Genomic DNA, 16014 nt, shown 5'->3' on the forward strand with positions numbered 1-16014 from the left:
TCTCTGATCACTTGCACACGGGTTGATAAGGCATCCTCTTTAAATTGCCGTTTTTATGTCACAGTCACTGACTCTTATCACACTATGTTAAAAGGGGCTGTTTGTGCATTTCTCTCCTCTATACTCCAATATACTGGAGACTCTTTGAGGGCAAGTGGAGTGCTCTACATGTTTGGGAATCTCCAGTGCACGGCATTGGGCTTGGCAACAGCAAGTCATCAGTGTGCAGCCCAAAGCTAAATATACAGCAACCTCAGGACCTTTGCATCTGCTTGCCTGGGAAATTTCTCCCAGTATTGCTGGCTTGGTCTTGTCGTCAGGTCTCCTTTCAAATACCACCTCTTCAGAAAGACCTTTTCCGACCACTTAACCTAAAGTAGTACCTGCCTCCCCTTCTCTCCCCACCTTTATTACATCACTCTGTTTATAATAATTCACTATTGTATAACCACTTGAAAGCATTGACCTTGCTTTCATTAGAATGTAAGCTCCATGAGGACAGAGCCCAGCTGGATTTGTTCAACACTGGCATACAGTAGGAGCTATATTAATGTTTGTTGAATAAATAAATGAATCAAAGTGATGTGTGTTCAAACTGACTCCTTCAAATGCACTTTGAGCAATGAATGCATCAATGAATGGATGGATACCAAGTCCTCGATAACCACGGGCTACTGAATGAGAGAGCTTTAAAAAATATGAAGTGCAATACAAATGAGAGACATCGTTCCCAGCATTGTTATCCCAAATTTATCGCCATCAATCTCGGCACTAGCAGTGTAGTCACAGCTAATCAGCCTGCGCATACAGCTGTGACAGTGTTTTAAAAGGCAGTCACACGGGTCTCCATCTGCCAGAAACGCAGTCGCCTCTTCTGCTGAATAAACCCGAACAGGTAAATGGTGCTGATGTGACAGCTCCTTTATCACCAGCTTTCTCTGCTTCGGAATTTTTACTTCGAAAGAAAGCGTTAACTATTGTTTCAAATGGGAGGAACAGAGAAGAGGGCAGAAAGATTAAAAAGAAAAAAACATCTCTGGGGTTATAATAGAAGCTAGACCTTTGAGAAGCAGGACAGTGCCTTAGAAAGCAATGCCTGGGCAGAAAGAGAAAGATCTGGGGACAGATCCCAGCTCCATGACTGAGTCAGCAGCTGTGTGTCCAAGGATGTCATTTAACCTCACTGAATGGTAGCTTGCTCTGAAGACACCTAGGTTGAGAATTAAACATGCCCAGCACCTAGTAGGTCCATCATGCATATATACTGAATGGACAACTGGGTAGATTTTAAGGGCACACAGTAGGTGTACAATCAATGCACGTACTTGCTCTATCTGCCTCCCAACTGTTTGGTCTGAGCTGCCCCTACTGCTCACCCCCTCCTTCATTTCCCTGCACCTCCGCAGTCTCGCCACTCCAAGCCCCTGTTCTCTCATTGGATGACTCATGTTGACCAACTCATAATTCCAGCGGAGGGGGTACAAAGCAGTTAAGAGATGCTGCAGTGAAAATGAGCGCTGCTCATGTCCCATCCTATTACTGAAATAAACACCAATTCAAAACCAGCCATTCTAGCAGCGGCAGGCGCCGTGTGTCTGCAGGGAGTTGAATACAGCGCACACATGGAAAGCTAAACCTTGCTGATGGGCACAGAGGTGAACCCAGGGATGTTCGCAAAGGGCTAAACCCACGTGGCCGTACAATGGTGCATCTCCCGCGTGGTTAAACCCCATTGTGCATGCCAAGGTAAAGTCCACTGGTGCCTCCGACTCTGTTACCTGTAGCTCGTGGGGACAGGGCCTCTTTAATCGCTGGCAGAGGTGGAAACTAAATCGGCCTATAAAAAAAATTTAAGCAACGTTTCTCTCCAAACCATAAAGAGGCCCATTCTAACTCTGCGTTTTAACAGCTCTTATTTACCAACCCCCTCACCACTCTCTGCGACAGTTCATTATTGTTGTCCTGATGAATACGGGACAAGTTAACCTCTGAATGAGTCCCCGGCAGTTGGAATAATAAATAAGGCCTCTCAGGCACCCTTAGTGGGAGGATTGAAGGGGCCGGGCCGGGGCTCCTGGGCCCCCTTCTCGTGAAGCCTCAGGCCTCCCAGGGTCAGCGGCTGCAGTTCCATTTGGCAACCCCAGAAAGCGCCTTTCAGGGCTGTGAGCTGGGGCCATTTTCACATTTACCGCTTCACCGAGTCCCCATCTGACGGGGATGAATAGGCATTTAGCGAATTTACTTAGCGATGCTTCCACATGAAATCGTCTCAAAAGATGACATCTTAGGGGAGGGAGGGTGGATGAGGAGGGGGCTGAGGTTTCCAGGCCCAGAGCTTTTGGGCAAAGCCGCCTTTCAAAGCCAAGCGTTGTGTGCTTGGCAAAGGATCCTGATGGATTGTCTGGAAGGGTGGGGCGGGGGGACCCCTGCCTATCCCCCTTCCTAGGGGCCCGGGCCCCTTGCTCTCCCTCTGTGTGAAATGCCTGCTCTGAATGCTAAAGCCCATCCCCCCAGTCCTTCTCGAAAGGGAGATGGAAGTTGGCTGAGGACCAAATTCTCCTATTGTTGCTTTCAGACGCCTGTCGATAATTGCCTACATAATATTTAGTTCTCTCCAGATAATTAACAGCTTGCGATCTGTTGACATTTTACCCCGTTCCAGTTTCTCGCTCGCTTGCTCTCTCTTCCACTCACACACATTTCTCACTTCCCTTTCCTGGTGGAGTCATTTGCCAAATGGTTCCCATAGTTCATCCCTTGTATCTGTCTCGTCATCAATTTCCTCCTACTTTTTGCTGAAACGATTAGAAATCACGTCTCTTGGTCTATGCCAGTTCCTCTGCTTCCTGAGGATAACTGGGGCCCATTGCTACCACCATTGGAGTCACTGGGAAGTCTCTGCTGAAATAAGAAATAAATATTAAAACAAACTTACTGGGAGCCATGAGAATCTTGTTGGAAATGAATAAAAAAATGAGTAATAAAATAATCTCCCAAGTCACAGCCATTTACTAAATGTGCACCATGCCCTAAGGTCATGGGAAAAGACTTTTGCCACATTTTATTGCATTTGATATTCACAACGATGCTAAAAAATGTAAATTTCGGCTGGGTGTGGTAGCTCATGCCTGTAGTAATTCCAGCAGTTGGGGAGGCCAAGGCGCGCGGGTCACTTGAGGTCAGGAGGTCGAGACCAGCCTGGCCAACATGGTGAAACCCCGTCTCTACTAAAAACACAAACAAACTAGCCAGATGTGGGCTGGTACACCTGTAGTCCCAGCTACTCAGGAGGCTGAGGCTGAAGAATTGCTTGAACTTGGGAAGTGGACGTTGCAGTGAACCCAGATCGCTCCACTCCACTGCAGCCTGGGTGAAAGAGTCACACTCTGTCTCACAACAACAACAACAACAACAACAGGAATTTCACTCTCATTTCACAGACGGGCAACCAAGACTCAGAGAAATCATCCATTTAATAAAGTGCAGAACCAGAACTGGAACCCGGGGACAAATGTCACAGCTTGTGTTCTCTACTACGAGACTGCCTCTACAAATGATAGTGAATGAATGAGTGAGTCAATGAATGAATGAATGTATTCCACTTCAAGTGCAGAAGAAAAAAAAATACAGGTGCGATAATGTCTTCCTCTTCATAGCCTGGTCTGCAGCCCACTGCTATTAGACATGCCATACACTTCAGGCCTCACCCAATACCTATTGAGCAAAAATGTGTTTTTAAACAAGATTCCAGATGATGCACTTGCCCTTTAAAGTTTCAGAAGCATTGCTCTAAGTCAAGTATGACTATCGGTAGTTAATTCTCTACTTTCCATCTTTATCTGCTCCTCATGGTTTCTTCTGGAGAGCCTGGACTATGAACGAATTACTTTCATTTCAATAAGCCTTAGGTGTTGAGAGTATTAAATAAAAACAATACACCTAATACCTGTGCCATAGTACTCGGCATACAGTAAGCCCATGATAAATGTCAGCTATTATATAATAGCATTATTATTACCATCTTGAACATCAGAAGCTTAAGACACCTTGAACTGTGGAAAACAGTGTAAAGACCCAACCTGATTTGAACTTGGAAGGCTTTCTGTGCATAAGACCCATGGAATGTTCTGCAGAGCATAGTTTAAGAGATGTCCAAGGCCTCTTCCCAGCTGGTGTCAGACTTAGGGACCGGCTCCCAGAGGGCCATGGTACCACTGTGTGTGTCTTATCTATATAACAGCTCTGGACATTAAGATATGAAGGAAGAGAGGGCAGAGTTCTCAGGTTCCCATAGCACCCAGGAGCCCATGCTGTCTGGAAAAGGTGCTCTGGGCACACAGAGGCAAGCAAGCAGTGCCTGTTTGCTGGTGGCATGTGACAAGAGATGAAGCCTGCTCAGCTTCCACTAGGAAGGAGCCCAACACAGAACCAACTGTACCTCTCCAGGCTCCTGGTGCTCACCTGGCACTCATGCCCCAGAAACCCTTCCCCACTGCAGGATACTGTCAAGGACCCTGCCAGAGGTGCTCACAGTCCAATGGTGGAGGCGACAGGATTAAAGCCAAAGTTACATGCAGGATTTTGTGAATGTCAGGATTCAGGATTTCAAACCTCTGATGCTGCCAAGTGTGCACAGATTCCAGGGGACACTAGAATTATTCCTCCTGGACTGCAATGAACCAGCCACTGTGGGGCAGAAATGCACATGAAAGACTATGGGGAGGCCGGGCACGGCTGTAATCCCAGCACTTTGGGAGGCCGAGGCGGGTGGATCATTTGCAGTCAGGAGTTTGAGACCAGCCTGCCCAACATGGTGAAACCCCGTCTCTAGTAAAAAATACAAAAATTAGCTGAGTGTGGTGGCACGCACCTCTAATCCCAGCTATTTGGAAGGCTGAGGCAGGAGAATCGCTTGAACCAGAGAGGCGGAGGTTGCAGTGAGCCGAAATCGCGCCACTGTACTCCAGCCTGGAGAAGAAGAAGAGCGAAACTCCGTCTCAAAAAAAAAAAGACTATGCTGTTGCATGAGGGAATGTGAAATCAGGTAAGTCGAGGAAGTTGAAGGTTGAGGGTTGAGGCGCTTTCAATCTGAGCTGAGAATAGGCTACAACTGTTTCCCCAACTTCTGCTTCTAGTGTATCCATAATCTTTAAGTTATTTTATATACATATTTAATTTAAATACCACTTTAGCTTCATCTTATGCACCAATGTTTATGACATTTGATGTACTTTTTTTTTTTTTTTTTTTTGAGAATCTTGCCATCTTAATCATTCTTCTGAGATCAGACGAGGTAGGGTGCGTTCGGGGTGGTATGTCTGTAGACCATCTTAACCAGTTTTCAGTGTACAGTTCACTGGTGCTAGATGGATTCACACTGTTGTGCAACCATCACCAATATCCATTTCCAGAACTCTTTTCATCTTGCAAAACTGACACTCTCTGTTAAATAATAATTATCTCTCTCTCTTTTTTTATAGCCCCTGGCAACCCCCATTCTACTTCCTCTCTACTATTTAAACCATTCTAGGTACCTGACATAAGTGGAATTGTACAGGATTTGTGTTTTGGTGGCTGATTTATTTAACTAGCACCGTATCCTCAAGGCTCATCCATATTGTATCATATCTTAGAATTTCTTTCCTTTTTAAGGCTGAATAATATTCCATTCTGTTGTACCACTTGTATGTTATTTTTTCCCCGTTACACATTAAAAGCATTAACGACCACATGTCTGTATACTTCCTAAATCAACTGGGCTGCCAGGGGCACACATGGAAGGGGTCAACTGTCCTGGTTTGCCCAGGACTGAGGGAGTTCCCATGACACAGGACTTTTAGTTTTAAAACTGGATGGTCCTGAGCAAATGAAGATGACTTGGTGACCCCAGGCACATGGCTCCATTGAGGGCTGCACGACCACAGGAGAACTGCCCACTCCACAGAGGCAAAAAGCTCACCTTCCTATGATGAACCCAATGTATAGAAAACAAAATCACAGCAGGGCCTATTGTAACCCTTTCCTATGCTTTTAAAATCATTATGAAAGCTTAGATCACAGCAAGGTAAAGACTGAAATACCAGCAATAGCAACATCATCATCATCATCTAACACTTGAGTGCCTACTATGTGGTATTTGCATCTATTAACCCACTTAATCCTCATGACCACCCTAAGAGGTAGATGTCATTATATTTATATCCATTTGTTATTATATAAATGGGAACATGTATGTACATGGATTTTTGCGTAATGACATATGCCACTTCTGTGACTCATCAGCACATACAGGTGGACTTCACCCTTTTAACAGTTGCACAGGATCTTATAGAATGGGCATAGCCGGCCAGGCGTGGTGGCTCATGCCTGTAATCTCAGCACCTTGGGTGGCTGAGGTAGGCAGATCACGAAGTCAAGAGATTGAGACCATCCTGGCCAACATGGTGAAACCCCATCTCTATTAAAAATACAAAAAAACTAGCCAGGCATGGTGGTGGGCACCTGTAATCCCAGCTAATAGGGAGGCTGAGGCACGAGAATTGCTTGAACCTGGGAGGCAGAGGTTGCAGTGAGCCGAGACTGCGCCACTGCACTACAGCCTGGGTGACAAGAGTGAAGCTCCACCTTAAAATAAAATAAAATAAAATAAAAAGGCATAGCCAATGCCCTAGTGATGAACACTTAGGTCATTTCCATTTTCTCCCCGTTACAGATACTGCTCCATTGAACACCCTTGCATAACTATCTTTTCACATGTGGGCATGACAGATTTCTGTAGGATCAAATTCCCAGATATGGAATTGTTCATTCTAAGATTATTTTTAAGTCTTTAATTTCAGAAAGCAAACTACATGGAATGAGGCTTCTCTAAAAGTTGACAGAATGCCCAAGACTCACACCACTGCACAGAAACCAAGCCTGCGGCTGCCAGGAGCATGGGGAGGAGGAAGGCAATTGCATAGGTGATGGAGTTGGGATGTCCTGCACAGCTGGCAGGCTCTTGGCTTCTCCAACAGGCTGGTAGGCTTACGCAGGGGCCTTATGGGTTCCCCAAAGGACCAACCACCAGTGGACCCTGGAAAACAAAGGAGGCTCACATGGAAGTGGAAAGGACCTTCTGTCAAGCAACGAGGTGGGAGCAGAACCATCCTCTACTGTGCCTGGAGCAGCTGCTACAGCTGGTGCCCATCTGTCTGCCAACAGATCCAGCATCTGGACTATGGGGCAGCACCTCAGACAGTGCTTTTCAGGACCATGGCTGTAGTCCTGGGATGAGCAAGCATTGAGTCCAATTCCATTCTTTTTCTCCAGGACCTGACACATTTACTGAGATGCTCAGTAAATATTCACTGCTTAATGCATGCCCAAGTGGAGGCCCGGTATGCAGGGTTCATCTCTGTGGCTTCTATGCTCAGCACAGCACCTAACCTATAGGAAAGGCTCAGTCCATCATTCACGTTTTTTTTTTTTTTTTTTTGAGGTAGAGTCTCGCTCTATTACCCACGTTGGAGTGCAGTGGCACAATCTCCGCTTACAGTAACCTCCGCTTCCTGGGTTCAAGAGATTCTCTGGCATCGGTCTTCTGAGTAGCTGGGATTATAGGCATGCACCACAATGCCCAGCTATTCTTTTCTTTTCTTTTTTTTTTTTTTTTTGGTATTTCTAGTAGAGATGCGTTTTTGCCATGTCGGCCAGGCTGGTCCTGACCTCAGGTGATCCCCCCGCCTCGGCCTCCAAAGTGCTGGGACCACAGGCATGAGGCCTTGTGCCTGGCCTATCATCCACTTCTGTATCCACATCTCTGTCCATTCCACACCCTCTGCCAGGAATGCCCCTTCCTATGTCTTCGCCCAATGAACTGGGGGTGATATCGGGGAAGGAATCCCAGAGTCAGGGTACTCATGAGAAAATGCTTCATAATAACAACTGCAGAAAGATTTCCCTTTGTTGCTCATCAAGTATTAAGTGCTTGTCCTTCTTCAATTTTACAATAACCCATCCAGGAGGTACTCATTTGCGGATGAACAAACTAGGACTGGAAGAGCTTTCACGGCTTGTGCCAGGTCTTACGAGTGGTGGAGGGGAGATGCAGACCTCAGTGCCCAAGGGCCAGAGCCTGAGCTCTTATCAATCCCGCTTTCCCCGTGGTGAATAAGCTTCAGGAATGTGATCCATTTCTGTAGACACAGAGGCCGGAAACAAACAGGAAACTGCAGCTGCCTTCTGAAGCCTCCTACTTCCCTTCCAGGGGACTTTTGTTGAGTGTAAGTTGCACAACAGGAGTTGACACAGGTAGAACCTCTGTCCAGGGTGTATTTTTCCTGTGCTCCTGTAAAATCCTAAGTCCACCAAGTTTCCTCCTCTCCCTGCCTTCCATCTCATGAATGGATTCTAACTCACCCTGCCATCTCGTGAATGGATTCTAACCCATCCTTCCATCTCGTGAAAGGATTCTAACCCACCCTTCCATCTCGCGAATGGATTCTAACCCACCCTTCCATCTCGTGAATGGATTCTAACCCACCCTTTCATCTTGTGAATGGATTCTAACCCATCCTTCTGTGTCCGGAATTGGGAGGTTCTTGGTCTCGCTGACTTCAAGAATGAAGCCATGGACCCTCGTGGTGAGTGTTACAGTTCTTAAAGATGGTGTGTCTGGAATTTGTCCCTTCAGACGTTCAGATGTGTCTGGAGCTTTTTCCTTCTGGTGGGTTCGTGGTCAGGAGTGAAGCTGCAGACCTTCGTGGTGAGTGTTACAACTCTTAAAGGCAGCGTCTGGAATTGTTCGTTCTTCCCGGTGCCTTCGAGTCTCGTTGGCTTCAGGAGTGAAGCTGCAGACCTTGGCGGTGTTACAGCTCATAAAGGCAGTGTGGACCCAAAGAGTCAGCAGCAGCAAAATTTATTGCAATGAGCGAAAGAACAAACCTTCCACAGAATGAAAGGGACCCGAGCCAGTTGCTGCTGGCTAGCTCCGGCAGCCTGCTTTTTTATTCCCTTATCTGACCCCACCCACATCCTGCTGATTGGTCTATTTTACAGAGAGCTGATTGGTCCGTTTTGACAGAGTTCTGATTGGTGCGTTTACAATCTTTGAGCTAGACAGAGTCACAGAGTGCTAGTTAGCTAGATACAGTTAGCCAGATACAGAGTACCAATTGGTGTATTCACAAACCCTGAGCTAGACACAGAGTGCTGATTGGTCCATTTACAATCCTTGAGCTAGACACAGAGTCACAGAGTGCTAGTCCTCCAAGTCTCCACTAGGTTAGCTAGATACAGAGTGCTGACTGGTACACATACAATCCTCCTGTTAGATATAAAAGTTCTCCAAGTCCCCATCTGGTTCAGGAGCCCAGCTGGTTTCACCCAGTGGATCCTGCACCTGGGCTGCAGGCGGAGCTGCCCGCCAGTCCCGAGCGGTGCCTGCACGCCTCAGCCCTTGGGCTGTTGGTGGGACCAGGTGCCACCGAGCAGGCAGCTGCGCCCGTCCGGGAGGCTCAGGCCGCGCGGGAGCCCACCACAGGGGGAGGAGCTCAAACATGGCGGGCTGCAGGTCCCAAGCCCTGCCCCTGCCGGAAGGCAGCTAAGGCCCAGCGAGAATCTGAGTGCAGTGCCGGCGGGCCAGCACTGCGGGGGACCCGGTGCAACCTCCGCAGCTGCTTGCCGGAATTCGCACTGGCCCGCGAGCCCCACTCGCGGTCTGGGTTTCTGCCCGCGCCTCTCCCTCCACACCTCCCTGCAAGCAGAGGGAGGCAGCTCCGGCCTCAGCCAGCCCAGAGAGGGGCTCCCACGGCCGTGGCGGGCTGAAGGGCTCCTCAAGCACAGCCAGAGGGGATGCCGAGGCCAAGGAGGCGCTGAGAGTGAGGGCTGCTAACACATTGTCACCTCTCACTTCCATCTCGTGAATGGATTCTAACCCATCCTTACATCTTGTGAATGGATTCTAACCCATCCTTCCCCAGGGCTTATTTAGGGGAGGAGGAGACACTGCCACTGCTCTCTCCTCCACACTCCAGAGAGTTTATGCAAGGACCTTATTGATGACATCTTCTCACCTACTGGAACAATCAGGGAAGTCCAGGATTGGAGAGCAACAGTGAATAAAGGCCAAGTTCAGAACTCACCAAAGAAGAGACAAGAACAAAAGAACTGTAAAAAGGGCAAATCCCTGATTCAAATGTAGTCAAAGAACATGCACTTGTATGTTCACTGAAGCACTATTAACAATAGTAAAGACGTGGGATCGATCTAGGTGCCCGTCAATGGTGAATTGAATAAGGAAGATGCGGTATACATACACCATGGAACACTGTACAGCCATCAAAAGAACAAAATCATGTCCTTTGCTGCTACAGGGATGCAAATGGAGGCCACTGTCCTAAGTGAATTAACAGAAGAACAGAAAGCTAAATACCACATATTCTCACTTATAAGTGGGAGCTAAAAATTGGGTTCTCATGGACATGAAAATGGGAACAAACACTGGGGACTACTAGAGAAGGGAGAGGAGGAGGGCAAAGACTGAAAAATAACCTATGTGGGTACAATGCTCACTTACCTGGGTAACGGGGGCCTTCATACCCCAAACCTCAGCATCACACAGTATAACCCTGGAGCAAACCTGTACACGTACCCACTGAATCTAAAATGAAAGCTGACGTTACTTTTTTTTCTTTTTAAATTTACAGAGAGACTTATTTTGCTAAGATATGGGGGAAAAGGTATGAAAAATGCTAAAAAGTATATTTTTTCTTGGATTCCATAGGCATAATTCCAGCCACCATGAACAACTGAGGAAAAGAGAAATGGATAAAATGCTGGCCTGGCCTCCAGGCTCCTCTCTACCCCATCCTCCAGGAAGCAGCTGCAGAATCTTCCTAAAACATGAGTCTGACCATGTCACCCTTTGACTCAATACCTTCAGCGGCTCTCCATCATCTGTAGAACAATGTCCTCATCCCTTCGCAAGGCATGCAAGATTGTCTGTGACCTGGCACTGCCTACTCAATCTTTGGAATTACTTGAAGTTTTCTAAATGTTCTGTGTTCTTTCATAACTCTAAGACTTTGCAAGCACTGTTTGGTATCCTGGGAAAAATATGACATCCACTTCTTCAATAGGTCAGGCCCTGTGACAAACACCTGGGACAGGAGTGGGTAAGATGGTTGGGGCACCTGTCCTCAAGGAACGCAAAGAACACTGGGGGAGGCAGACATATAGGTAGGTCCCTGTGATATGAAGTGAGACAGCAGGTGAACTGAAACACAGGCATTCAGGGGAGGCTACAAAAAGTATGCTGGGGACACCAGGGGACAGTACCTCCTTCTAAAAAGGCAGGCGGCAAACTGGAGAATGACTTGGATGATACAACCCAATCAGTTTTAACTGGATTTACCTTTTTATACTGACAAAAATGATGTGGCATTAAAACACACTCATTGCATTTGAATGGACTGGCAAACCATTTCACAAAGCCTCAGTACTTTCACAGGACATTTGTAAGAAACACATCTTTCATTTTAAACATACACACGCCTTTCTAAGAGGCAGTTTATCTGAAGTTCCATCAATGAGAACTCTTAACACACCAGCCCTTCCTTTAGACAGCTGTAATGGAAAGGTAACTGACAAGAATCAGCACCCAGGGGCCATGTAGGAACCTGGGACGCCACCGGAATCATGAATGAACTAAACTGACACTCCGCTTGGTGGTTGGCGGGGGGAGGGCAGGCTGGGGATCGTGTGTGTGCATGCTTGTGCACGCACATATGTATATGAAGTCTATTTAATTGTATTTTGCTTCTCTTAAGTCTGCTTATCCTCGTATGCCATGAGGCATCTCAAATGTGCAGAACATTTAGTTAACCAAATTCTGATTCCCATACAATGATTTATTACAGCCAGTTATTTGATTTGATCTTCGGGGAACCAGGGGAGGTCCACTTCAGAGGGCATCGAAAAATTGAATCTTAAAAGTAATACGATTTAAGTAGGAAAGCCAAGAGACGGCTACAAGGAAAGCTGTTTTCAGAGAGGTGTTTACAGTAGTTTCTCTCTGATCCTTGCCACTTTCTTGCTGTTTGATTTTCGGCAAGTTCCACAGGCTTGCTGAGCCTTGGTTTTCTAATCTGCCAAATGGGAGCATTTAACAATGGTCTATGCATTACTTGTGTTGTGGGCATGGTACATGCAGTGCCTGGTGCATAGCAGGTACCCAGTAACTGGAGTTCCCTGGAAAGAAGTTTCTATATTCTTCACTAGAAATGCAGAGGGAAAGGTATGCCCACCCCTTGCTAGTTTCCTACCAAACTGTGACATTTCAATTCATACACACTTGTAGTTCCTAGCAAAAATTTAAGTTATGTATGTTCAAGTTACTTGACTGTAAGCTACCTGAGGACAAGAACTTTATCTGGGTCATCTATGTTTCCTACTGTCCAGCACAGAGGCCTGGAACATGACAGGTTCCATCAGCCTTATGCGTATTTCTCTTGGGGTTCCCAGGCCCATTTCACTGTAGCCCACAGAAACTGCTCAGCACAACTGTGTTGTGAGACAGAATGAGGGCTTTTGTCCATCGCATCCCTAATGCCAGAAACATCCTTCCTACACCTTCACCTAGAAAACTCGTGCTTGCCTTTGCAAAAGCTGGCTCAGTGTCAGTTCCACTGGGAAGTGCTGGAGTATAAATGACCATTGAATGGCACTGAACTGTACTGACATGCCGACCTTTCTCTTTGTGCTTATGGCTGAGAACAGGTACCTTTTTCACCATGCATCCTGCCCTGGGTTTGTTCAAATAATCACCATGACCTATAATACTAATTTGTCCATTTCCATTTCACCACACAGGTCTTCCTAATGCACCAACACTAATGTATCGGAATTTGGAGTGGTTAAAATAATGCAGATCTGACATCAGAGAAATGTAGGTTTCAGTCCTAGTTCCACCACTTACTGGCTGTGTGGCCTTGGGCAGGTCATTTTTAGTTAGTTGATGCTCAATTTTGTCATTTTTAAAATTGAGGATAATAACACTATGTACTTCATAGAGCTGAAGATGTAATGAAATAAGAGGGAGTAATCTGTTGCTTGCAACCACAAAATTCTAGCTGATACAGAAACTGGTACCAGAGTAGGGTAATGAGCGTTGAGCCAGTGAAAACAAGAGAGATCTACTACAGCTTAGGTAACCTAGCCCACAGAATGCTAGAATGTCAGCTCTTATTATTGTTGTTGTTATTATGAATTCTCTAGGACTAGAGTCCGTAGTGTGCCAAGAGTAGGATACAGCAAGGATCTCTAACTCCCAGAACTTTGGCTGAAGTTTGGATTTCAGCCCCAAGGTGAGATTGAGCTTGAAGGACAGTTGATACTGTCACCAAGCATCTCATTCTCCTTGGGCAGCCTGCCACATTCACTAGCCTGTATGTATTGGAACAAGGTCAAAATGCATTGCAACACAGACAGGAAGTCATACATGCCATGGAAAAACACACACTGTGGCTTCTGCAACAGAGAGAGAGATTCTGGAGGATCAGGACATGCTGCGTCCAGTATACTCTTCACTCGCAGATTTCCAAGGTTGCTTGTTTATCTCAGAGGGCTGAGGAGAAATTTCAAAAGGATTTTTAAACAGATTTTTTCTTTTTAAACAGACGGCACAGGGTTTGAAGTAACTTGACAGTTTCTAGGCAAAGAAAACTTCAGAAATGATTTAAATGAGAAGTTATCATATAGATCATCAGTTTTTAAACTGCATCTGGGGGAACCCCAGGTTGGGGCTGGGCAGCTGGGGCCTCAAGACACCTCGGGTGAGGTTTCTTTACCAAGGATTCACTTCCACCTATATTGGGTGAAATTTCAATTGAGCAAAAATGCTTTAGTAGCCTAAAAACAAATGTTCAAAAATGATTTAAAAAACCCTAGAAGAAAACCTAGGTAATACCATTCAGGACATAGGCATGGGCAAGGACTTCATGTCTAAAACACCAAAAGCAACGGCAACAAAAGCCAAAATTGACAAATGGGATCTAATTAAACTAAAGAGCTTCTGCACAGCAAAAGAAACTACCATCAGAGTAAACAAACAACCTACAGAATGGGAGAACATTTTTGCAATCTACTCATCTGACAAAGGGCTAATATCCAGAACCTATAAAGAACTCAATCAAATTTACAAGAAAAAAACAAACAACCCCATTAAAAAGTGGGCAAAGGATGTGAACAGACACTTCTCAAAAGAAGACATGCATACAGCCGACACATGAAAAAATGCTCATCATCACTGGCCATCAGAGAAATGCAAATCAAAACCACAATGAGATACCATCTCACACCAGTTAGAATGGCAATCATTAAAAAGTCAGGAAACAACAGGTGCTTGAGAGGATGTGGAGAAATAAGAACACTTTTACACTGTTGGTGGGACTGTAAACTAGTTCAACCATTGTGGAAAACAGTGTGGCGATTCCTCAAGGATCTAGAATGAACTAGAAATACCATTTGACCCAGCCATCCCATTACTGGGGATATACCCAAAGGATTATAAATTATGCTGCTATAAAGACACATGCACACGTATGTTTATTGCAGCACTATTCACAATAGCAAAGACTTGGAATCGACCCAAATGTCCATCAGTGACAGACTGGATTAAGAAAATGTGGCACATATACACCATGGAATACTATGCAGCTATAAAAAAGGATGAGTTTGTGTCCTTTGTAGGGACATGGATGCAGCTGGAAACCATCATTCTCAGCAAACCATCACAAGAACAGAAAACCAAATACTGCATGTTCTCACTCGTAGGTGGGAATTGAACAATGAGATCACTTGGACACAAGAAGGGGAACATCACACACCGGGTCCTATTGTGGGGAGGAGGGGAGGGATAGCATTAGGAGATATACCTAATGTAAATGACGAGTTAATGGGTGCAGCACACCAACATGGCACATATATACATATGTAACAAACCTGCACATTGTGCACATGTACCCTAGAACTTAAAGTATAATAATAATAAAAAAAGAATATCCAAATAAATTATAAAAAAATGGCCAATTTAACTTCCAGTTCTCTTTTGGGAGAGGAAAGAGGCTGGCGTCTTACTCAATAGCAGAACTGGCTGAGCTCTGCCCTAAACTAACTGCCCCATCTTGGGCAGATGGCAATTTTTCTGAACAGCACTGTTGCCTTTATAATAACAGGAACTGCAATATGACATGCCTTATGGAGTTGTTTTGGGGTTAGAAGGAATGATGTCAGGTTAAGCTGTTAGCATGGGTACCTGGTGTACAGTAAACAGTAAGTATTAGCTGTGTTACTCTTGCAGCTGTGAATTAAATTTCTTTTCTTTTTCCCTCCTTCCTTCCCTCCTCTCTCCCTTTTTTCTCTCTCTCTCTTCCGTTTCTCTTTCCTTTTCCTTTCTCCTTTTCTTTCCTTCCTCTTCCTGTATCCTGCCTACTCAATCTTTGGAATTACTTGAAGTTTTCTAAATGTTCTGTGCTTTTTCATAACTCTAAGATTCTGCAAGCTCTATCAGCTTTCCTGGTAAATATAATTTCCCACTTCTTCAGCAAGTCAGACCCTGCCATAAGCATTTGCTGAGCATCTTCCTGTGTGCCAAAGACGGAGTTCATTTCTTTTTTTTTTTTTTTTGAGATGGAGTCTTGCTCTTGTCACCCAAGCTGGAGTGCAGTGGCGAGATGTCGGCTCACTGCAACCTCTGCTTCCCAGGTTCAAATGATTATCCTGCCTCAGCCTCCTGAGTAGCTGGGATGACAAGTGTCTGCCACCACGTCTGGCTAATTTTTGTACTTTTTAGTAGAGACGGGGTTTTGCCATGTTGGCCAGGCTGGTCTCCAACTCCTGACCTCAGGTGATCCGCCTGCCTCGGCCTCCCAAAGTGCTGGGATAACAGGTGTGAGCCACCACACCTGGCCAACTGTGTTCATTTCTGACTTGAGACATGAATTCTGCTTTTTCGACAGCTGGGTATCACTTTGA

General features: G+C 45.7%; 1 protein-coding gene across 2 annotated transcripts in view; it reads right to left on the reverse strand.

Moving 5' to 3' along the window:
- XYLT1 (xylosyltransferase 1) overlaps positions 1–16014 on the reverse strand; it is a 370892-nt gene that overhangs the window by 55883 nt on the left and 298995 nt on the right. The gene's annotated exons all lie outside the window — the stretch shown is intronic.

Source organism: Papio anubis, chromosome 18 (genome assembly GCF_008728515.1).
Source record: "Papio anubis isolate 15944 chromosome 18, Panubis1.0, whole genome shotgun sequence".
Taxonomy (NCBI): Eukaryota; Metazoa; Chordata; class Mammalia; order Primates; family Cercopithecidae; genus Papio; species Papio anubis.